The sequence below is a fragment of the Equus asinus genome, chromosome 24, assembly GCF_041296235.1.
Source record: "Equus asinus isolate D_3611 breed Donkey chromosome 24, EquAss-T2T_v2, whole genome shotgun sequence".
In the NCBI taxonomy this organism is placed as follows: Eukaryota; Metazoa; Chordata; class Mammalia; order Perissodactyla; family Equidae; genus Equus; species Equus asinus.
The window spans coordinates 37,117,159-37,141,561 of record NC_091813.1 but is presented as its reverse complement, the minus strand read 5'-3'; the positions used below and the strand labels follow the sequence as shown (position 1 = coordinate 37,141,561).

The window sequence follows — 24,403 nt, the reverse complement described above, 5'->3', positions numbered from 1 at the left end:
TCCTGCTCCTTAAGTAGCAAGCAGCTGTTAGAGGTGATAAGAATGTGATAATAATCACCTCAAGGTGATTCTTTGTGTTTACTAAAGGCAAACACTCCAGCACCAAGTGTGGGGGAAGAGAGATTGACTTCCTGGCCCCTAACTAAAGAAACTAGAAAGAAGGCTTCACTTTGAATCCTCAGGAACACAATGGCTGCCTCTTCATCTCTTTTGGGCTGATAGGCTAGCCTTTGCGTTTCTCCATCTATTGCATTTTGGTCCCATAAATACAATGAATCCCCTTTCAGGTGCTCAGTAGGTACACTGTTAATTTGACCTTGAGAGAGCGTCACACCCACTCCCTCTGTCCTGATTTCTGGGTGTGCCAGTGACCCAATAGAAGGAGAGCTGAGAGGCCAAGCTATCAGCAGTGCAGCAACCCATCTAAATCTGAGCTAAAATACAGACAAGGAGGTTTTTAAAGTGATTACTTACTTCTCAAGTTATCTCAGAGTTGGAGCACATAAGTGGGCCTGGTTGATATCTGGTCTTTGCAATTGGCACGCCACTTCCATGACACCCTAGTCAGTAATCCATGGGCAACCTCACAGACAGAGAGTAGTGGATTCATGAAAGTGGTGCAATGAAGCACTGAGATGTGGCTGCCCACTGAAATGATCCATCTAGCTCTATTCTTTCCAAAATAGAGTGTTCCAGAGTGAGAGCTTCAGGAACCAAATAACCCAACTGTTAAGACCAAGTCAGGGAAGGTGGGAGGAGGGAAAAATCTACTATGTATCATGCATTGGGCTAGGTGTTTTACATATGCTAATCCTCAGAGTAATCTTGTGAGTGACATATTACCATCCCTGTTTGCTAGATGAGGAAACCACAGCTCACAATTGGTAAGTTGTGAAGATAATATTTGAACTTCATCTGAGTCCATGGCCCTCCTTCTACCATTCACTCATAAATGTCACAGCCTAAAATAACTTCTTGGGCTTTGGGGGCTACCATGTGGAGACTTGATTGGAAACAGGCAGATTGGGACAGGATGAGGTGGAGTGGCAACCAGAGGATTTCAGGGTAGCAATGGGAAGGAGTAGGCAAAGTGCTGGGTTTAGGTATTGAATGTTGACTAGAGAAACAGTGATCACTAACAGGATGCCTTTATATTTAAAACCCTTCAAAGAGCTTTCCTCTCCATTTTATCTGTCAAACTTTACCATCTATGGTGAGGCCAGTGCTGGCCAGACTAGACATTTGCTGACTTGCATTCAGTGGGGCTGAACTTGGAGTAGGGCGTTTTATACCCAGGGTAGAATTCCCAGAGTAGGGAACACGAGTCAAGTCAAAGTCCATAGGAAAACGTCAAAGGTCACACCCAGAGAGACCATGGATAAACATCAAGTCCACAGTGCCAAAGGTAGGACTGAGGGCAGGGTCAGAGATCAAGAGTTTGAGACCAGATGGGGATGAGATTGGAGCAAAGCAGGTTAAGACTGAGGCCTGGAGGTGAGGCTTAGGACGGGCTCTTAGAATTGTAGGGGAAGTCTGTACTTGCCTTTCTGGAGGTGGGTTCATAGTGTGTGGATAGGTGGGGCTGGCTTAAAGCTGAAAACAGGGTTAAGGTTGGCCTTTGATTTTCAGGATGATAGGAGATATAATACTATTTGTATTTTTCAAATAAGAAAACTGAGACCAAGAGAGATTGACGTTAGTGGTCAGTCACACGGCATGTGAGTGATGGAGCGGTGAGTCGGACTCACAGGAATGGCAAGCAAGAGGTGGACACATCAGCACTATTCACGAGAACGGGACAGAAGTAGGCAGACCCGGGTACCTCTGCTCCAGTTTTCTGGTTGGCAGTCTGTCAGGTTGACACAGATGCGTGGGGACAAAACTCACTCCACGAACTCCAATATGGATGAAAGTTAATTTTATTATTTTTTATAAATAATATTTATAAAATTTCTATGATGATCCCCTACCCCATGACAAAACATCTCAATCAATTTGGGGAAAATACTCCTTTCTCCCAGAGTTGTTTTAAGTTGCAGGTGGCGTGACAGTCTCTGGGCCTGGGGAAGGAGAAAGATGGGGTGGGAATCTGGTGTGGGTCTGTTGGTTTGCAATGACATCATCTGAGTTATCCTCAGGCCAGTCTGTTCTCCAGAGTCCCCAGTTGATCCCTTGATTTCCGCTGAGCTGTCTGTCTCCTGTTCCCAGGCACAAGGTTCTTGCAGCTCCCGCCAATGTCCGCAGAGGACACGCACTTCATTTGTTGCCATACTGAGGTGTCACAAAACCTGGTGGTGGTATTGGTAGGGATCTCTGGTCTCAGCTTCAAGAGAATTGTTCTCTTGTTGAAAAACTCACTCCTGCTCCTTTCATTATTTCCCCAAGTCTTGGTCCCCTACTCTACCCTTCCTCTGATGTGAACAATTGACACTTCCTCAGTCTAATGTGGAATGTAGGCAAATTCCAATGCAGCAGATCGAGATTCCTCTCGCCCCTAAGCCCTCCTGCATGGAAATTCTGGAGCGGCTCTTGTTGGCTCCCCTAATAAAACCAGCAAGACATCATGGGGTACTGGGCAAGATGCAGAATGCAGTGAATTTCTCTGAGGCCCAATCCTGCCCAATGTTCAGCTAGCTGCCTTGATTTTTCATAGCAACGACAGGACTGCCAAGTATCTAAATGACTGGGTATGATTCTAGCTCCTTCATTAGAAATTATAGCTAAGGCCAGGTCAGCCTGACACGAGGAAAAGTCAATTGCTGGCGGCTGACCTCATCTCTATCTGATATTCTTTTGTAAAACATGCATAACCTTACATGTTTTAGGAACATTTGATGAATGCTAATAGAATATTCATCCATTAAAGATACTTTTCTTTTTATTACAATAATTACGTGAATATTTTTACAGTTGATTGATTAAGAATAATTTTTCTCTAATTCACGCTCTTTTTTTATTTATGTCCTAGAATTGTATTCTCATGTAGTGGTGTGAGGGAGGAATGTTATAAAATTTCTTGCATGAGACTGTGAGTCAATTTAGCTCATTGTATTGTTATAAAATTTGACTTAGTCCAGAGATAATTCTATCCCATATGGAAGTGGAGCCTTTATGGGCTGCTGCCTTTCTCTTCATAGCAGAGAGGCTCTGGGTACCATGAAATGGAATTGGATCAGATTGAGTTCAAATGCTGGCTCAGGAGTAAGAGTATCACCTTAAGTCAATCACTTAAATTATCTTAGTCTTGGTTTCCTCTTCTGCAAAATGGTCAAAGTACCTGCTTTGTAAGGATTATACCTTCCACTGAACACTAGTTCCAATGTACCCCACCACACCTTCTTCAGCTTCTTGGCAGCTATTTACAGACATGTTATGTTTACTAAAAATTGAGATCACAAATATAAGGTCAAAAGAGGTTATTAAAGGAGAAAGACGTTTTCATTACTTCAGCTGAGGCTAGAGTTGTAGCAGAAAGAGTGTAAGCGTCAGAAGACCTGGTTTCAAATCTTGTCTCTCTTATTTCTGAGCTACTGGCAAATAATTTTTCTGAGTGTCAGTCGTAAAAAAAGAAATAGTCATGTCTAACTCAAAGAGTTCTAGAACCTAAATGAGATAACACATGAACATTTAGATGATGTCTGCCCTTTCTTAAATGTGCAATAAATGTTTGCTATTGAATTAAAACTCTAAGCTTATTGAGAGTTAATTATTGATTGAATGTGCATGGAGAGAGCTTTGTATTATGCAACATCCCATAGTTTGCTCCAAAATATCCAAAAATATGACACTAAGAAATAACTTTTCATAAACTAGCTTTTCCCCCCCAAAATTAAGCATGATAATGATTTCATTTGCATACAGAGAATCCCTGTGATAAAGTATCCTGTGATAACACAAATTTGGCTTTGACACCACTGGTAATTGGCTCCTGTTCTCCACAGCAGGCTTATCCTGATGAATTCTTTAATCTTGCAATAATAACACCAAATTTTACAGGACTGGGTTTTCAGACCCCATTTATAGTATTATGATGAGGTTAATGACAATTTTATCCCTATGGCACCACTGTTACACTTGCTCAAATAGGCTAGTAGAATAATGAGTTGTTACTATATTGCAGATGAGGAAACTGAGCAGAGAGAGGGTCAATATCTGTTCCAAGAGATAGCGGAAGTGGATTGGGCCTGAGAAAAATTTTGAGGAGTTTGTCTTCAGTGCTCTCCTACCCACCTCCCTTCCCTTCCAGGCTAGTATGTAGAGCTCCTTTCTTTGCTTGCTTCAGGTTTTATGCTTCCTTCACCCTTTGCCCATATCTTGAACTTGGTAAAATGTATGTGGCAGATTCAGTGCCCACCAAAAATGCCATTTTGTCTCCTACGTTTCCCAGCCTTCCTTGGAATTTAGGGCCTGATGACCAGCGCTGACCAATGGAATATGAATGGAAATGACACGTGTGACTTCTGAGCTGAGATGCTTAAGAGCTGGTGTGCTTCCTTGGCTGCTTTCTTCTCCTGCTCCCGTGACCTTGGAAACCTCATGCCAAGATGGCAACATCCAAGAGGGAGAGAAGCTGAATCTCTGAGTCACCAGGTAGATGAGAGCCTTTGTGGACTGCATGAGACTTTGTGTGAGGGAGAAATGAACTTCTCTTGTGCTAATGCACTGAAATTTCTGGGGTCATCTGTTACAACATCTAATATTAATACTCCAACAAGGAACAAGATATTCTTTTGCATTTTTATAACTACGTGTTTACCTTCCTTTTGCAAAGAGCACCATAGCTTAGTTTTTCCTTTTCTAGAATTTCATATAAATAGAATATATAGCATATATCTTTTGTGTCTGGTTTCTTTTGTCCAGCCTAATGTTAATGAAATTCACCCAGGTTTTTGCATGTTCATTCCTTTAGATTGTTGAGTATTATTCCACTGTATGGATATACCACAATTTATTTATCCTGTTTATCTGTTGTTGGACATTTGGGTTGTTTCCAGATTTTGGCTCTTAGAAAAAAAATTTTAAAAATTTGAGTAAAATCTGTTTATGAATATATGTTTTCATTTCTCTTGAATAAACACTTAGGTATGAGATGGCTGGGTCACAAGGTACATGTATGTTTAACTTTGTAAGAAATACCAAACTGTTTTCCAGAATGGTCATATTATTTTCTATTCCCATCAACAAGGTACGAGAGTTCTAGTTACTCTGCATCCTCATCAGATCTTGATCTTTTATTTTGCTCTTCTTATTTTTAAAATTTAGCTATTCTAATAGGTATTCTAATAGGTATGTAGCAGTATCTCATTCTGGTTTAATTTGCATTTCCTTAGAGACTAATGATGTTGAGCTTCTTTTCACATGTTCTTTTGCCATAAATATCTCTTCTTTGGTCAAGCCTCTGTTCAAATCTATTGCCCACTAAAAAAAATCAGATGGTTTATTTTCTTGTTGAGTTGAAAGAGTTTTCGTATATTCTGAATAGAAATCTGTTATCAGACATACACTTTGCAAATATTTTCTCCTGATCTGTGGCTTTCCTTTTCCTTGTCTTAGCAGTATCTTTTGAGGAGCAGAAAATTTTAATATTTATGAAGTCCAACTTACAACTTATTTTCTTTTTTTTGATTTATATTTTTTGTGTCCTCAGAAATCTTTGCCTAAACCAAAGTCACAAAGATTTTGTTCTGTGTTTTCTTCTAGAAGTCATAATTTTGCTGATATATTTTGAAGTAATTTTCATTTATGATATGAGGTATATTTATTTTTGCATATGGATCCCCAATTTTTCCAGCACCAGTTTTGAAAATTTTATCATTTCCCCATTGAATTACATTGAGACTTTTGTTGAAAACTCTTTTACCATATTGGTCTAGATTTATTTCTGGATTCTCTATTCTGTTCCATTGGTCTAAATGTTTACACTTATGCCAATACCACATTAGCTTGTTTACTAAAGTAATTCTTGAAATCAGATAATGAAAGTTCTCCGACTTTGTCTTCCCATCCCCATCCCAAAGTTATTTTAGGCTATGCTAAGATTTTTGAATTTCCATATAAATTGTAGAATCAGTTTGTCACTTTTTACCGAAAAAACTTATAAGGATTTTGATCGGAAACGCATTGAATCTGTACACCAATTTAGGAAGAAATGACATCTTAACAATATTGAGCTTCCCATACATGAACACGATATACCTCTCCATTTATTTAGTTGTTATCTAATGTCTTTTAGCAATGCTGTACATATTTAAAAAAATATTTCCTAAGTAGTTCATATTTTCTGATGTCATCCTTAGCAGTATTGTTTCTTTGTTCCAATTTCCAATTGTTCATTATTAATATATACAAATATGACAAATTTTTATATTGACCCCAGATCATTTGAACTTACTAAATTCACTTATTACTTTAATCAGGTTTTTGGTAGATTCTTTAGAATTTTCTACATAGACAATCAAGTCATCTGGAAGTACAGAAAAAGAAATAAAGATTTAACAATGAAATTCAGACTTAAAATAAGTCCCAGGGGAGACATTGGGAAGGTGTCTTACCCCTTCAGGTGTAACTTGTGAAAGCTGACACTAAATTAATCTGTGCATGAAGCTGACTTCAGACCTGTGGAGAAAAAAAACACACCAAAAACCTCGTCTTCTCCTTCCACAGATCTGTAACCTAAATATTAATTGTAGTGTTTCTCTGGACTTATGCTTAAGGCTAATCAGCATAAATTGTGCTAAAGGTTAAATTAAATACAATCATTTAATGACTTCTCAAGGGGACTGAAATAACTAGAATTTGAATTAAACTTTTAATCAAAGTGACTACTGTCATTTCTTGAAGAGATACAGGAAAATCATAGTGTTATATTCATTCTTAGAAGACAATCAGATTAAGCCTAAATACTTGTAATTAAGAAGGAACAGATAGACAAATATTACTTATCAGTCACATTCTCCTCTTTCAAGGTTACAATAAAAATAACTTTATGGTTAAATATTTGTTGATAAAAGTTCACCATATTTTACTCATTTAATTTCTATCATCCAGTTCTCTCCCATTCTTGTCAGCCCTGGACATTTCATCGTGTCTGCGGTTAATTTATATTCTACTGAAGAAATATCTTCCAGAAGAATACGTTTGTCTGGCTAGAAGCTATGGCATATTAAAGACCATAAGTCTTTCAAAATTTCAGAAGGCTGTAGAATCAATTTTTTAATCAAAGAATATACTCATAATGTTTTTATAGATAGTTCATTTTTAAATAGCGCAATCTTACATTATATTGATGTAATGTATGCCAGCTTCTCTCAAATGCATGTAGAGCTTTAAAATGTGCACCGCTTTTTAAAATGGTCAGTTTTATTCCCCCCAAATGTTGATTTACTCAAAATAGATTTTTTTTCTCTGAGGCTGCATTCCAGTCTATATGTAAATTGAAACACACTCAGATTAAATTAAAATAACGGTGAATTATGGGGCTGTTTCCTCACATGAAGTCTTTTCTTACTTAACCTTTCCACATGAAAGAGAGAATCTGTATTTGGTGTCGACTCAACCGGTTTGACATTCCAGAGATGTCAGAATTCTGAAGAATACATCTTAGCTGGTCTGGGTACCGCTTTTGTTGCATAAAAGAACTAAGCTGGAGAAGGATTTGTGATTTTTCAATTCTAGAAATAGTATGATGAAAAAACTAATGATCCCACACAGAGTTCAGTGTTTGTGCAATGTTTATTCAGCCAAACAGAGAGCTGTTTTTCTCTGCTATTAATCCTCAGCTTTTCTTAGACTCTGGCATAAAGTATTGGTGGAAAGTGATGTTTCAGTGGCGTGTTACATTTCATTAAATAAATGTGGGCAGGTGAGTGAATCACACAATTCTTTTTGAAGTCAAGCACATTTCCTAACCCAAGAATTTAACTCTTTAATTTGTATTCATTTTCACTCTTTGCAAAATTTTCCTTTCATCCTATCTTCCTTTTACTTTGCTAATTAGTAAGCAATAATTTAATGTAAAATCCCAAAATCTTTTCATGGGACCATTTTAAAAGACCCAAAGTGAAAAAGAATTTTTTTCAAATGGCGCATATTATGCATTCCGTCAACTTTCATAAATTTGTCTTTACTTTTTTTTCAAGTCACTTTGAACATATCTCAGGAAAACATTTGGAATGGCTTTATCCACTAAGAATTCAAATTCCGTGGCACGTCTTCCTCAAGTCTCTTATCTTTTAGTCTTTGCATTTTCTCAGCGAACACACCAATTCTGATGGGATTACCATTTTAGCATCCCAGAATCACTTATACATCCTTTTGTGAAGGATTTTGGAGTCAGTGTTATAAAATTCTAAATATGGTGGCAAAGACTAAGAGCTGGAATAGGTGAAAGAGACAGGGAGGAGAGGGAGGGAGAGAATCCTTTGGAATTTTAATGAAGTTCAACCAAATGGCAAGTCTTATAAAACAATTACAGCAACAACAGTTGGCATTTATTGAACTCTTCCTACCTGGTGGGCACCGCAGAAAATGCCTTCCATAATTTGTCTCATTTAATTATCCTTCTTCTATGAAGTAAGGAGCCTCAGTATGCCCGCGGTAACATGAGGAAATCAAGGAATACAGAAATTTAGTGGCTTTTCCAAGGTTACACACTAATAAATAGCAGAAATGTGACATAAACTCAGATTTGCCTGGTTTAAATGCACACTGCACATCCGTATTGTCAGCCCTGCACCCAGGTCTGTTAGGAGTGTACATTTCCGAAAGGCTTGTTTTCTTCTGAAATTACTCAGAATGAGGCCAAGTCTTGTGTTTTTGGTTTTATGTTCCTCTGACAACTTGTAACCAAACCCTCACTCTCCAAAACAACTTTGAAATCTTATTCTAAGTTTTTTGCACAATTCTCTTTGTAAATAAAAAATGCAATAGAAACAGAGAGGTATTAGGTTCAAGCCAGCATGAAATTTCCCTATGTTAGGCAGCCAAACCATGCTGACGGTCCCAGAGGGGTTCGCTCGAGTCAGGGCAGCACTGTGAGAAGGTTCTCAGAACTGCCCTCAGCTGCCCCAGCCAAGCCCCACCTTAATGCCTGCAAACACCCGGCTTTATGCCTGCATCTCATTACTTTCCAGCACTTTATCTTTTACAAACCGGAATAGCTGTGGTTACAGATGTAGAAATTCTAGGTAAAACATGAAACTCTCTCATAGGGTAATCCCACCCTTGTTCACCCATCCCCGCTCCTTGTTCCCATCCCCAAATTTATAGCCATCTTTACTCTTTTGTCTCAGAAAGGACAGTGCTTTGTGCCCTGATTTCAACTGCATTTGATTTCATAAATAACGACTTCTGTGCAACAGAAGATGTCCTAAGGGGCTGCCCCAGTGGCTCCCTCTTTCTAAAGCTGGCGTGGAACTGATGTCCCAGCACAGTGCTGAAGAATACCAGCGGTATTTTCTTCCACCCCGGAGTTATTAGCACATGTATTTACAAAGCATTTTGTCCTATTTTATGTAGGGGAATGCTATGTGGCAGTTAAATTTTAGCTAAGGTAATTATATTCCATCTGCTGAAACTTTTCACTTACAACTTTTAAAGTATTCCAATGACGTAAAGTATTCTTTCTTCCCATATTGTTCTATTGAGTCCTTAAGCAGCAAAATCTTGTTTAGTAGGAATGGTTGAGGAAGAGGGCCTTCTGATTAAACTAATATTCTGATTAATTTAGATTTATGCACAAATCCTTTTGGTTAAGACTTGGAACAATCTTTTTTAAAAAATAATTTGTAAACACACCATAAGGAATGTAACGCACTTATTGATGGCTGAGGTGCTCTCAGGGTCTGGGTTCCTTATCTGAACGCAGTTCCTGGAGGGAGCTGTGCAAACTGACAGCTGGTGGACCCGCCGCTCGTCTTCTCTGAGTCTTTTCTTATCTGGGTTCAAATTCTTCCTTAGGTACTATTTGATCTTGGGCAAGTTACTTATCTTCTTTGCATCTCAGTATTATCCTCCATAAGAAGAAGAACTACCTCAAAGGGATGTTGTGAAGATTAAGTATATTAATTCATATTAACCTCTTAGCACAATGTCTGGCAGAGTACATGAGCTGAGTAACTATTAGCATCACTAATATGCCTTCTTTAACTTTTAGTGTTTGTTGACTCAACACATACTTTGAAAATTACTTTCCTTTGGGTAAATACCAGATAAATCAAATTGTTGTCATGCTATTTGCCTCTTTCTTTTAAGAGAGTTTAGCTGTAGCACAGGAAAAACCATTATAGCTTGCTGTGTCTGGATTGAGGCACACATAAAACGTTTCGTGTAATTTAACAGACGTAATTGTTATTTTATAAAAGGTAAAAATAACTTGGTTAGGACTAATAAATGCATATGTAACATAAGACAGACTAGTTGGCTGATTCAAGAATATGAACGTCAAATTCCTATTTTGGATTAATACAAATCCTTAATCACCTGCCTTGTTAATTTAATGGGCTTTCCGTAGTCAAGTGGCTGATGACTGAAGTTTGTACCTAGTTCAACTGTCTGCCTGTTTCTCCTTCCTTTCCTTCTTCCCTCTCTTCTTCCCCTAGATGGGCATGACAAAAGCAAATAGGACAAGCCTTGTTTGTTCGCTCTCTGGTCTCTCCCTTTGGCCATCCTTTCCATGGTGGAAGGTCGATGTACAAAGGTCACCTTCCAAGGCCCCACAATCTGACCTCGCTGCCAAATCACTTTTCCAGAGAGTGCCACCAGATCATGTGTCACTTTTATGAACTTTTGGTCTGGCCAACCTGATGCTGTGTGTCACCTCCTTCTTGGTTAAAATGTGTGCTCTTTAAAAGCTAACACTATACATGGATAGAAGTATGTTTCCAGCCTGATTTCAAGAACTTTCTTTATTTCTTTCTTCAAAGTTGAAAATATACTTGAAATATAGTATCACAGCAGGAACCTAGAATTTATTGGATAGCTCCTTGTTAGCAAATTATATTGAAATAATGCACTAAAACAAGCTCACTATTCATGAACCATTCATTGTAATGAATTCATTTGGGAAGTGTATTTGAATTTCATTGAGTGGAAGAAGTCTGCAATTTGATCAAAGAGTTTATTCTTATAATCATCAAGTTTATGTTTTGCCCACTTAAAAGCCAGTTTTCATTGCTTTAAAAGTGTTTATTTGCTTTAACCTTATTAAATATACAATGGTATTATTCTTACAACTTTGATTTCACTAAAATGAATAAACATGTTTTACATTTAACTTTTAAAAAATTTTAACGTTTACTTCTTCACATTTTAATTAATGGTTTAAAATACTCTTCCATCCTTTGACCTCCAAAGCAAATTCATTAATAATAAAACAAAAACAAGTCACCTCCTCTTCCAGAAAAAACATCAAACTAGACACTAAGGCATTTGTTGTTGTGAATACACACATAGATTTCATGGTCTGCTTTTCATTTATATTTATTGAGGAGAAAGACCTTCACATTCTTACTTTTTAAAAATAATTGGAGTTATATTTGACAGCTGATGTCTACGTATTTTATATATTCTTCTAATCTTTGTTGTGGCCAATGCCACAATTATCCTTAAGTAGGCTGAATATATATACTTCACATCTCCAAATTATGTCATTTTAAAAGAAAGTGTACACAAAATATAATAATTTTTGGCATTGGGATTACAAGCATTTATTCATATTTTTAGAATGTACTCTCTTTTCAAATCTATTGATTTCTCTGAGTGTATTTAAATGATTACCTAAATTTATAACTAACCAAATTAGTTAAAATTCTTCAGTAGTTATATTTCCAAAATATCTAACTCCAATTTGGAAACAATAACAAAAAGTCTATATATTTATTTTACATTTAAAAGAATAGTTGAGAATCCACAATATATTTGATTCTACAAATCAGAAAAACAGATTTCCACAATCCTGCTAGCTCTGATAGGTTCACTAAATTTTGTTGCTGTTTTTATACATAGCTGGCAGTTCTTATGCTCTAGAAGCTTGTGGCCTATGGGAATGTTATTTACATGTGAAGGAAACAATATGTAATTTACCAAAGGATCAGCAATTATTTCCAGTGGTAGGCAGGCTATGATTACTTTACAAGATGAAACACCCTTATAAATTTACTTATGGCTAGTGCTGGGTGATTAAATGTTGTAAATAGTTGTAAAAGATAGCATACTTTTTTTTTTCTAGCTTGAATTCATCATGCAGTGAAGAAAAAACTGGAAAAACAAAACCATGAAATGACAGAACCATAGACTTATAGCACAGAGGGAAAACTCCAGAAATCGATCTTTTAGGCACGTGGTAGCTATGCAATGCTCCCAAAGGTAGTGCTCTGTCCTGTTTTTACAGATCTCCACAGAAGGATATTACATAATTTATACCTTTTAGTTACACCGATTAAAATGAAAGTGCTATCAAGACTAACAATTATATCTGACTTGCTTATGTCCATTTTGATTTCAGTGTATAAGAAACTAGATACAAAACCAGCCCTGGTTCATTTAATGAGTAATACCTGAGTGGCAAGCTCATCAATGCCCCCATAAGACTGTTTTTGGAGCAGTGAGAATCCATCACTTTCTTTCATCCATTACTTTCTCTTCACTCCCAACACTATCCCCAGTGGTTGGTCATCTTCCATGGGGACGCAGCCTTACCGTGAGGGAGTCTATCCAGGCTGCAAAGTCCACTCAGCAGCCCTCTCACACCAGCCCCCTGGTACACTGATGTCAAATTTGAGTCTTGACAATGGTCCGGTTTGAGACCAGGCATTGAATAGTAGAGTTTCTGAGATAAAGTGTATTTGAAACCCTAATGGTAGTACGGAATGGGCATGAGCTGCCTTGAGGGAGTCCTAAGGTGGGTCACATGAGGGGCTGAAGATATATCTGGAGGGGATCATTTTTAGGCAGATAATAATGGCCAGAATAGCCAGCATTTCTAGAGTGCTTACTGTGTGCCAGGCACTGTCCTAAGGCTTTTTACGCATACCGATTCATTTAATTCTCATAAACAGTAGATTCTACAATATTCCCCTTGTACAGATGTTGACACTGAAGTGGAGAGAAGTTAAAGAACCCCAAAGTCCCAGGAAATGACAGTGTGGGGATTTAAACCCAGCTTGCCTCGCTCCAGACCTTAAGCAATACTATCTGTTCAGCTGGTTCCTTGCAGAGAACAGTGAAGACCTGGGACTGAGAACCTATGAGGGAAAAAGAGCCCAGAAAAGGAGTGCAGGAGCCCCTACAAATTTCAATTTTGCTTCAGATCAGCTTTCACAATCTCTTGGGAGAAGGAAATAGTCTTGATCCCAAGATCTCTCCCAGAGGTAGGAATCTCGGTTTTACTTCAATACTTTTAATTCATGCCATTTTGTATAAGTTTATCTTTTCTCTATAGCTCAGATTAACTTAAAAATAATTAATCTACAAAAGAAAATAAATGAGCATAAATACTTTTAAATGTGAAGCACACATTCTATATGATGGTATATAACATTGGTTTTGATAACTTTTTTCTTTAATATAGAAGAAACAAAAAAGCTAAGGATCCCAAATAAAACTACTCTAAATAAAAAGCCTGTGGAGGGGCTGGCCTGTGGCTTAGTGGTTAAGTTTGGTGCTCTCTGCTTTAGTGGCCAGGGTTTGGTTCCTGGGTGTGGACATACACCACTCGTTGTTGGCCATGTTGTCATGGCAACTCACACAAAATAGAGGGTGAATCTTCCTCAAGCAAAAAGAGGAAGATTGGCAACAGATGTTAGCTCAGGGTGAATCTTCTTCAGCAAAAAAAAAAAAAAAAAAAAAGCCTGGGGAGAAGGAAATTTAAAAAATTCCTTTAAGAACAAGTAAACTTTTAAACAATCACTTTGATTTTTATTGTTTTTGTAGATCTCATCTTCGAGGCAAAGTGAAGGGTGAAGCTGTCTAGATAATAAGGAAAGATTACTTGCGTCCATATGCCCTGACAAATAAGGACAACAGTTAGTTTGCTCTACCGTGGACAGGGGTGCCTTTGATTGCTTGCTTGCTTTCTGGCCTTAAATCTATTGTTCTCCTAAATCCTCAGGAAAACTTGCCAGAAGCATATAAACCAACTGTACTTTCTGGAAATTCACTTTTCTTTTTAAATTGAAAGACAGTTGGTGAAATCTCTGTTCTGAAATGGCAATTCAGACAGGAACATGCTAGGATTGATTTTAGGATCACACTTCCCTTCTATGCTTCACTTTGCCAGTAGAGGTTGGACACACTTCACCAGCCTGCTGTCGTGTTTGGGAACTTGGAACTTCCCGTCATTGGGAGTCATTATCATGTATTGTTTGGGAAAAACTGTCTAGCTGTCCATAGTTTCCAAGAAAGGCATTCTACTCACTTTCCTGCTCTGAATTAACAAACAGGCCTATTATTATTCAGGCCCCAGGGCAGATGTCTCTACGATGAGATACATCCTGGGGAGTAGGGAAAGTGGAGAATAGGGTTGGGTCCATGAGAGAGAATATTTCTTTAGAGTCATGTGACAAGCATCAGTCAAATCATCTCAAATATTGCTTTCATTTTAAAGTTTAAGATAGCATAAAAGGTTTTGGAAGGGTCAAGATTTTTTGATGCACAGGAAAGTTGTTATTTAGCCCAATTTCCCTTGGAGGGACTGGTCCTCTGGAGGATGGTACGGAGGCACATGATTAAACTAATATTAGCATGGTGGATAACAGGAAGCTAGAGTGAGCCCACTGAGATGAGGAAAGAGCTAATCAAGGGCCACATCAGCAAGGTAAAGTTAAAGAGCGTTTGGGAAGAACCACCAATGCCAAGGTTTCCTTGCATGAAATATAGCACAAGTTCAGGCTTCTAAACTCTACATACCTCTGACCTTTGGCTCTTTTATGTCTCTATTTTTCTGGCCTGACAGACCACATGCCAATGTGCAACCCAGAATCCCCCAGCCTTGTGATTTATGGCTTACAGCTGCTTCAGCCTCTCAGACGTGGCAGCTGCTTTTCAGATGTCTTCAAACCGGAGGGAGAGTGTTAATGTGAACTTGAGTGGCTGCAGAAGAGAAGAAGAAAAGTTGATGAAAAAATCATCTGAATTCAGCCTCAAAGCTTTCCATTGATCTTTGCCTTCGGGGCCAAGCAAAATGTTTGGTTTATTTCATAAGCTAATTAGGTGTGTGAAAGGCTACTTGGCATCTGCTATTGACTGAACCCAACAAAAGTGATCACCAGGCTAGGTAATCAATAAGGGATCAATAACAAGCGTGTGATTGGATTAGCCATTTGATCAATGCTGTGTGCTAATATATTAACAAGCAAATTACCGAGCAGCCCTTAAGAGCAGAATGCTGACTCTGATTGCATTACAAACTGGTGAGATCTAATGACCCGCCAAGTGCAAAGGGTTAGTTATACAAATTAAGACCTGAAAGTATTTTTTTCCTTGAAGATTTCTCCCTAGCCAAAGAAAACGCTTTCTTAAGTGAGATTCAAATTAAATTACAATCAGTGGGCTGTTGCACTGAGGGACACCTCATTTCTAAGCAGTTATCATTCATGAGGAAGAGAGCATGGGAAGGCCAGATAAAATAGCCTGGAGAACTTTAGGAAAACTCAGGTAAACATCAAAAAGGGCAAACATAAAGAATGCCAGAATTGTCACTAATATTTCTCCAATAGCATTTTGGTAAATGGATTCCCGGTTTGGATATACAGACCTCTTTCATGATAGAATCTAATGAGGTCTGATCTTCATCAAAACTGTATGTATCTTCCCAGCTCCCATTTCTGTTTTAAGGTAACATATTACCATAACTATTTCAATCGCAAAATAGATCAACAATAAGATACCTCTGCGTGTGTGTGTGTGTGTTCACACACAGAGTGGAGGACGGTGGCTAACAGCAAAAGGTGCACTTTCAAAAAAAATTACATGGGGCCGCACCTGTGGCGCAGAGGTTAAGTTCGATGTGCTTCACTTTGGCCTCCAGGTTCTCGGGTTTGGATCCAGGGTGCTGACCTACACAACTGTCAGTCATGCTGTGGTACAACCCATGCACAAAACAGAAGAAGATTGGCACACATATCAGCTCAGGGCAAGTCTTCCTGAGCAAAAAAAAAATAATAATAAAAATAAATTACATGACATAAGATGCTGAGGATTGAAGAAAAAGTTCTCCACTTTCTAACTGGTCAGAACTTGTTAGTATGAGATGATTCTATAGCTGACCTTACAAGAGTAAAAAGCCACCAAGCAGAGCTCTTTTCCTCCTCTGCCTTCCTCATGATCAGGGGAGCCATTTATTCAATCGACTGTGCTCTTTTTGATTCCCTAAGCGGAGACTAGGCCAGCCTTTGCTCACTTTTCCTCTTAATCCTTTTCTTTTTAAAGAAATCTGTTTTTCCCTTTGCCTCAGGGAAGCTGAACCGATTGGTTTGAACTCTCCAGTGTTATTTGCAGACCGGAAAGGTCTCCCGGGAGGGGCGGGCTCCCCCAGCGTGGAGCCTCCAGCGTTGGGACAGGCCTCGGGGTGTCCCCAGGGCAGGCGGGCAGACAGCAGCTGACAAAACAGCAGCCTGACCCGTCGCAGCTTGGGGCGGGCGGGGAGAGGCTGTCAATCAGCATCGCGGAAGCACAGGCGAGAAACGTAATAGCTGACGGAGCCCTGGCAGTATTCTAGAGTTTAAGGCGAGCCAAGGTTGGTTTGCCTGCTGCTGAAACGCCTAGTACCTCAGGGTTGCTGTTTGGGCACTAGGAGGGCTATAAGCAGATTTTCCCACTTAACACCCATTTGGTGGGTTTCAATTTTATTCCTTCCTACGTTAGTTTCTGCACCCGAGTAGTTAATTCAGTGCCATTGAGAATACCTAATGACATTTTTATGAGAACTATTTTTCTGTTTCAATAAAATTGCTGATATGCAATGATCACAGCGATGACAATCCTCTCAGATCCATTCCCTCCTGGTGTTATTTTTGTGGAAAGCCTTGTTCCCTGTTCTATGTTTTTAAACACTTTATTTTTGGAGCCTACCAAAGCATAACATGCAGGAGGCTAGCAATAAACACTTAAAGAGCTTAACTCTTTAAACGTGGCAGTAATGAAACTATGAAGTCATCACATTTATTGTTGATGGACTCACCCAACATTTTACCACAGAGTGAGATTCTGTAGATAAACAGTAAATCTTGGGGATCTGACTTAGTCTAAACTACAGCGGCATATGGCATAACGATATAACAGTCTAGGCTACAAGATTAATTCCTTCAGTCATCAATGATTACATCCGTAGTGAGAAGCAACATACTTTGAACCAGCAGTGAAAGCCCGTCTAATTAATCTCCATGTTCCTCAAAAACTTTATACAGAGCAGTTAAAGAATATCCTAATCTCATAAATGCAAGACAGGTGTCTACACTACTATAAACTCCTGATTGCAGTGTTGCTGGTTAACGCCTCCGACGTTATTCTACTCTTCACCCTCTGTAGTGTTATCACGTTGAAGCTTTAAGTGATAGCTTCATAAATATTTCTCCCGGAAGAACCAGCTGTATGGCTCTGGATGATAATGATTATTATTGTTATTTAAGATAGAAGCCATTGGAGAGCAAGGTTCTTGCTTGTCACCGTGTCTGATTTTGTAATATACTAGTTTGTAGGAAGAACTGAGAGGGAAGAGTGAATGATGATAGGCAAAAAGAAATTTGCCAATGTTCAGGAATTCATTTGGAAATTTGTGACTATTTCACTTGGGGAAAAAAAATCTTAAGCAACTTGATAAACATAATCATTGGTATCTCTTACGCCCTAAACATTATCTAAAATATATACACCATCTGATCAAAAGTTTTTCTAAAAATGTCTGTTTGGTTTGTAAACTGTTTCGTTTTACCTACTTCTATGTTAAGTTTAATGACAGTTTATACTAAAAATTGAATATGCTATTTCACGTCAGTTTAGACATGTTGTGTTTCAGAATCTCACAGCTTAATTTGGCTTTAGTTGAGCCCTATAGAGCGTGATGTGGCTCACCAGTGTGGGGATGGAAGGCATGGTCTTTTGCCTACTTCCATCCACAGAGGATTCATCTTCCCCAGACATAAGTGATAACATTCTTGAAAACTCCAGTGGGCTGGACTATGACTTGGTTCCAGTAGACAGCTCTAGTGTTATCCTGTGAAAGACTGATGATTAATCAAGACGAAAAAGGGAATGGGTGGTTAGCTAAAGCACGCATGAGTGAGGTGGCTTACAGGAAGGGAAATGGTTCAGATAAGAAAACATTACTGAATACTAAATAGGGGCCTTCACACCCATTAGGATGGCTATTATTTAAAAAAAAAGAAACAAGAAACGAAAACCAGAAAATAAGTGTTGAAAGGATGTGGAGAAATTGGAACCCTTGTATCCTGCTTGTGGGAGTGTAAAATGGTGCAGCCACTATAGAAAACAGTATGATTATTCCTTAAAAAATTAAAAACAAAATTACCGCATGATCCAGGAATTCTACTTCTGAATATATATCCAAAAGAATTGAAATCAGGGTCTCAAATAGATATTTGTACACCCGTGTTCATGGCAGCATTATTCACGATATCCAAAAGGTGTGAGCAACCCAAGAGTCCATCAATGAATGAATACATAAACAAAATGTGGGGAGATAGACACACACACACACACATTGTAATGTTATTCAGCCTTAAAGAGGAAGGAATTCTGACATACGCTACAACATGGATGAACCTTATGAACATTTGGCTAAGTGAAATGTGCCAAGTCACAAAAGAACAAATCCTGTATGATTCTATTTATATGAGGTATCTAGAATCATGAAATCCTTAGAGACAGTGGTAGAATGGTGGTGCCAGGGGCTGGGGAGAAGGGAAATGGGGAATTATTGTTTAATGGTACAGAGTTGCAGTTTGGGGAGATGAAAAAAGTTCTGGCAATGGATGGCAGTGATGATTGCACGACAATGTGAAAGTGCTTAATGTCACTGAACTGTACATTTAAAAATGGTTAACAGATGTGCCTGGTGGCATAGTGGTTAAGTTCTCCTGCTCGGCGTTGGCATCCCCAGGTTCACATGTTCAGATCGCGGGCATGGACCTAGCACCCCTCATCAGGCCGTGCTGTGGCAGCGTCCCACATAAAATAGAGGAAGATTGGCACAGACGTTGGCTCAGCAACAATCTTCCTCAAGCAAAAAGAGGAAGCTCAGGGCCAATCTTGCCCCCCCCAACAGACAAAAATGGTTAAAATGGTAAGTTTTATGTTATATATAGTTTATGACAGTTTAAAGAATACTAGTCAGAGGATAAGTAGTCAGAGATATCTGTGAGTTTCACCTGTCTCCTCCCTGCTTTTTGAGGAGAGGAAGGAAGCGGTCACCTGCCAAAGCATGTGTTGCATTGTCCTCCTTCTTTGGGGAGCTCAGGCTGAAGGAAAATATTTTTCCTTCCCATGCTGCCTGTGCTGTCTGGGGAGGTTTGAAGGGAATGGTGACCAAGGAGTTGAACTAGTCATGGTGTCCTCAGTCGGCGGCTCTCCACAATAAGGTTTACAATTCACACAGGTGGAACCTGACTACTAGAAGCTTCTTCGGCTGCATTGAGGGGCCACAGTAAGAGGAGTTGCAGCTTTCAGTTTTAACCTTTGTCCAGTAAATATTTACTGAGAGATTATGTGTCAGGCTTTATTACAAGCCTTGCTTTACTTGGGACCAAGTCCCACATCCTCAGTAGGAGTTGTGGCCATTCCAGTCCTGGCCCAAATACTGTCTACACAGATTGCCATGGCATTGGCTAATGTCTGTCTAAGGGGTAGGGCTGTAACCTCAACAAACCGGTGTCCTTTAAAGTTGTGTCATTGGTCAGTTAGCTCTGAGTTTTCTAATTTTTCTCAATCCCATTTATATTTTTTGCCTCGATCTTGTAGGGGAGCAAGAGTGTCTTTAGTTTATGAATATTATTTAATGCTCATGATAAACACCACCTTTTCTATGCATACAGTACCTGCTGTGTGTATAGCAATTGCCTTCAGGAACTTTAGGAAGAGAAGTGCAATGTTCTTTAAAACAATGTGACAGGGGACAAACCAATTCTGCAGGTACAGGGAGTTAGGCCAAGGAGGCCTTCCCAAGAGAAAGGAGACTCAGATGAGACCTGTAGCATGTGGATAGTCATCCAGGTAAGGAGGGCCCAGAGTGGTAGGTGCAAGGAGCATTCCCAGTTGAAGGAATCACCCAAACCCCTAAAGAGCTGGAGAAGTAAGGGGTGAGAGGATTTTGAGAAGGTAGACTAGAGAGGTAGGCAGGAGTTAGATCACGCAGGATTTCAAAAACAATTAAGTATTTGATTTTTTTTTCTTATGGGCAGCAGAATGCCTGATCAAATTAATGTTTGACATCTATTATCTGGTAGCTATATGGAGACTATATTAAAGAAGTGTAATTGTTAAGAGTGGAGAGACCTATTAAGAGTTCTATTACAGGGCCAGCCCCATGGCCGAATGGTTGTTCTTGCGCTCCAATTCGGTGGCCCAGGGTTTCATTGGTTTGGATCCTGGGCATGGATTTGGCACCGCTCGTCAAGCCATGCTGGGGCGGCATGCCACACAGAACAAGCAGAGGCACTCACAACTAGAATATACAACTATGTACTGGGGGGCTTTGGGGAGAAGAAGAAAAGAAGATTGGCAACAGATGTTACCTCAGGTGCCAATCTTTACAGAAAAAAAAAAAGATTCTATTACAGTGAGAGAGGATGGGACTCCTACAGGGATGGTGGATGAAGGGATGAAGACGACGAAGAAGGGATGAGGAATCACCAACATGTGTCACAATGGAACAGTATTAGAAGTCAATGCCTTTCAATGATTTGCTTCATCTTTTTCTCTTATTCCTTTCATGTCCCTGCTCCTCTCAACCCACTTCACCATCCTCAGCTGTTTCAGTCTAAACCCTTCCCTTTTTTAGAGTGCTCTTCCAACACCATCTCCTCAGTGAAGTGGGTCCTGATCTCTCCACAAACAAATCCTCTGTTCCTCTCCTGAGATTTTCTGGCCATTGCTGCCTACTCCAGCTGACACAGCTCACCATTACTAATCTGTTTTATTCATCCAAGCTGATTGTAAGCCATTTGAGGCACGAACCATGTCTTAACAATCGTTTTACATCCATAGTCTTCTCTACTTTCTCCCACCTCTTTTCACTTCACCAACAGCGCCAGAACACCTTGGCTCCTGCTTGATGTGCAATCAATATTGGTGATTAGTCCAGAGGCCCATGTCTTGTTATTTCGTGATCTTTAAGGCCACACACAAAGAGATAGATCTGGGTTGTAAAATTAGCAATGTAAGAATATTATCTCCCATGAATATGTCTATTTTTATTGCTGTTTGTAAAATAAAAGAAGAAGCAAGTTTCAAAGTATCTAAATAACTGAACACGAAACACCTAAACCAATTGGTGTTGACTTTTTGCTTGGGAGCAAAATACAGCAACTATTCATAACTGTTGGGTTCTGAGCAAGTTTCTGAAGAAATTTAAATATCTTGCATTTCAAAATAGTGCACATGAACCACATATTTTTCTAAGAAATATTTTGTAGACGTGATTCATGTTGCGATGGAAGATTATACCTCAATAGTGCTGATTAAAAGTTTCCTTTAAGGTGAAATTACATACACACACATGCGTATGTAAGCGTGTGTGTGTGCATATACATGTTTTGGGCAAAGGTAAAAGGCAAAAGGTAATTTGAAGTAGTGATGTATTATTTTAAAACTTAGATCTATAATCTGTTTTAAAGTTCAAATCTACTACTTTAGGTTCTTTTCTTCCTCCATATAGAAGTATACCCATGATTTTATAGTGTGTATTTATATTAATACTTAATTTATGAACAGCCAACATGTATTAAATGATGTGAAATTATTGATCACCATTTGCTTATTACACAGACTTGATCGAGAAATATTCTGCATTGTTTAAAGATGTCAATGCTTCAAAATTATGTAGTGTTTTGATTTAAATGTTGCTATAATCTTGAGAAGAAGAAAGTCATACTTTCATGAGCTTTTTGGTTTATACAAGGGCAAACAGGACCCTGAGAGTTTGTGTCTGAGCAAAGTCACATTCTTAAATGAACTTGGAGAAGGACTGTGATGTCTTTCCTACCAAGGTAGCAGTGCTTTATTTCACTACGTTTCATGATCACATCCCTGATCCATCTTGGACATAACTGTAGAATCAGACAGAACCTAGGGATGACCCACTGAACCAGTTTTTTTGAGGTCTTGTTAATGGAAACCATTCTAGATTTTGCTCTAGCCCCAGAGAGAATTGGCTAAAATAAATGTTGGGCCCATTTGACTCCATTTTTCAGACTAGGAAAAAGCTTTAACATATCATATTGTTTTCTTTTGACAGAATAGTGTGAAATCTAGTAGGGCTTCATACTTTGATAACCAGGAAAGACATTTACTTTGGTTAAAGAGAAATTACAAAAATATTCTGATTATTCAGAAAGTGAATATTAAATATTGTACCTCTTTCTGATAAATAATTTCTAATGTTATTCATATTAATACATTAGTAGTAATTACGTTTCTTTCTTTCTTTCTTTCTTTTTTTTTTAGGAAAATTAGCGCTGAGCTAACATCTGCTGCCAATCCTCCTCTTTTTGCTGAGGAAGACTGGCCCTGAGCTAACATCCGTGCCCATCTTCCTCTACTTTATATGTGGGACACCTGCCACAGCATGGCTTGATGAGCAGTACCATGTCTGCACCCAGGATCCAAACTGGTGAACCCCAGGCCGCCGAAGTGGAACGTGCGCACTTAACTGCTGCACCACGAGGCGGGCCCCTGCTGTTTCTTAATACACACAAACTTTTGTGAAACTTGTTATATTAGAAATATAGAATAATAGTACCTATTAAAAAGTAAAAAAAAAAAAACAACCAAGTGATGCCTCAGGAAACAACATATATTTGCATTTTATTTTAACTAATTAGAATTAAGTAGGAAGAGCTATAAACTTCTTTTATACCTTTCATGAAGTATTGAGATTTTTTTGTTAATGTGGCAGGAAAAGCATATGTACTCTTCACATATAAGGTGTTATCTATCTATAAAACCTCATTTCATCTTAGTTGAGTTATGAAATTTTACATTGAAAATGTTATTAATATTACTGCTTAATATTTCCATGCATTAGAAGGAAGAAGTGATGTTTTACACATGCATTTATGTACATATTTAGTGATGGTAGTGCAAAATATGCCCTGGGATGTACATTCCAACAACCTAAAAGCGGCCTTTTTAGCAAAATTAGGGGCACTTAGCACCTGCCCCTAACTGCAATCCACATGTCATCATGCACTCTGGCCATGACATTCCAAACCAGCAGTCCCCAAGGGAGGACAGCAAAAAGTGGGCACAGTGTGATGGCAGAGATCTAATGGCATCTGAGTGGCATTGTCCTCTATGGCTGGATTCTATTCTCACACCAAAGGGCTGTTAGTGAGATCTGGCCACCAGTGTCTTTATCCAGGCACAAAAAATACAAAACTATTCATGAGGAAATTTTGTAAGCGTGAAATATGTATTAACTCATGGAAACAAAAGATATAAATAAGGGTTGAGATTGATAGCCAGTGATAGATAAAACCTATTGATATTAGTAAATACATATGTTTGCTCTAATGTATACACTTTTAATAATTATGTTAATGTAATTTCAATAGCTGTGCTTAATACATACACCAGTCAATACGAAAGAGTGCTATATCAACAACTCACTTTTTCTTTGATTTAGCTTTTATCTATCTTCCTTTTTAAGTCTATAAAATATATACATTTTAACATTTATATAATGTCATCAATAAAATACCAGTTTTATCTTCACTCCTGGGTATGAATACTCCTTGACTCATTTAAGGATATGAATTATACAAGCCACGGACTCTTCCTTCCCTAGTACACGGGATGCTGGCCTGCCTTTTGTATTCGCAATCTGTATGCTGAATAAATTGGTGTGTTTCTTTCCCTTGAAGAGGTTGCATATTTCATACATATGTGGCAGTTGTAGGTACATATGTCTGCTGTAGGTACAACTCGCATTCATCCCAAGTAATTACATAGAAAGGGTTATAGTGAGCAAAGTGAGTTGATAAAAATGATAATGAGAGGCTCTATATTTATTCATTTGCAATGATTTCTACATCAACTTCATTCAGTTTATAAATCTAAACATTAGTTCTCTTGCTGTCAGCACTTCAAACTCCACCTGGGATCAGTCAGCCAAGCTGTGCTCTCTGCCTCCTAGAATCATCAAGCAAAATAAAGATTCTGCATTTGGAATGTG

General features: G+C 38.6%; 1 long non-coding RNA gene across 2 annotated transcripts in view; it reads right to left on the bottom strand.

Moving 5' to 3' along the window:
* Positions 1 to 1,967: 1,967 nt before the first annotated feature.
* The window catches only part of LOC139041824 (uncharacterized), an 82,929-nt gene continuing 60,493 nt past the window's right edge, over positions 1,968 to 24,403 (bottom strand). For both annotated transcript variants that reach the window (XR_011497801.1, XR_011497802.1), the window contains 2 exons: positions 8,508 to 15,087; positions 1,968 to 6,615 (listed from right to left, as the gene is read on the bottom strand). This is a non-coding gene — a long non-coding RNA (uncharacterized lncRNA). The remainder of the gene's footprint in view (positions 6,616 to 8,507; positions 15,088 to 24,403) is intronic.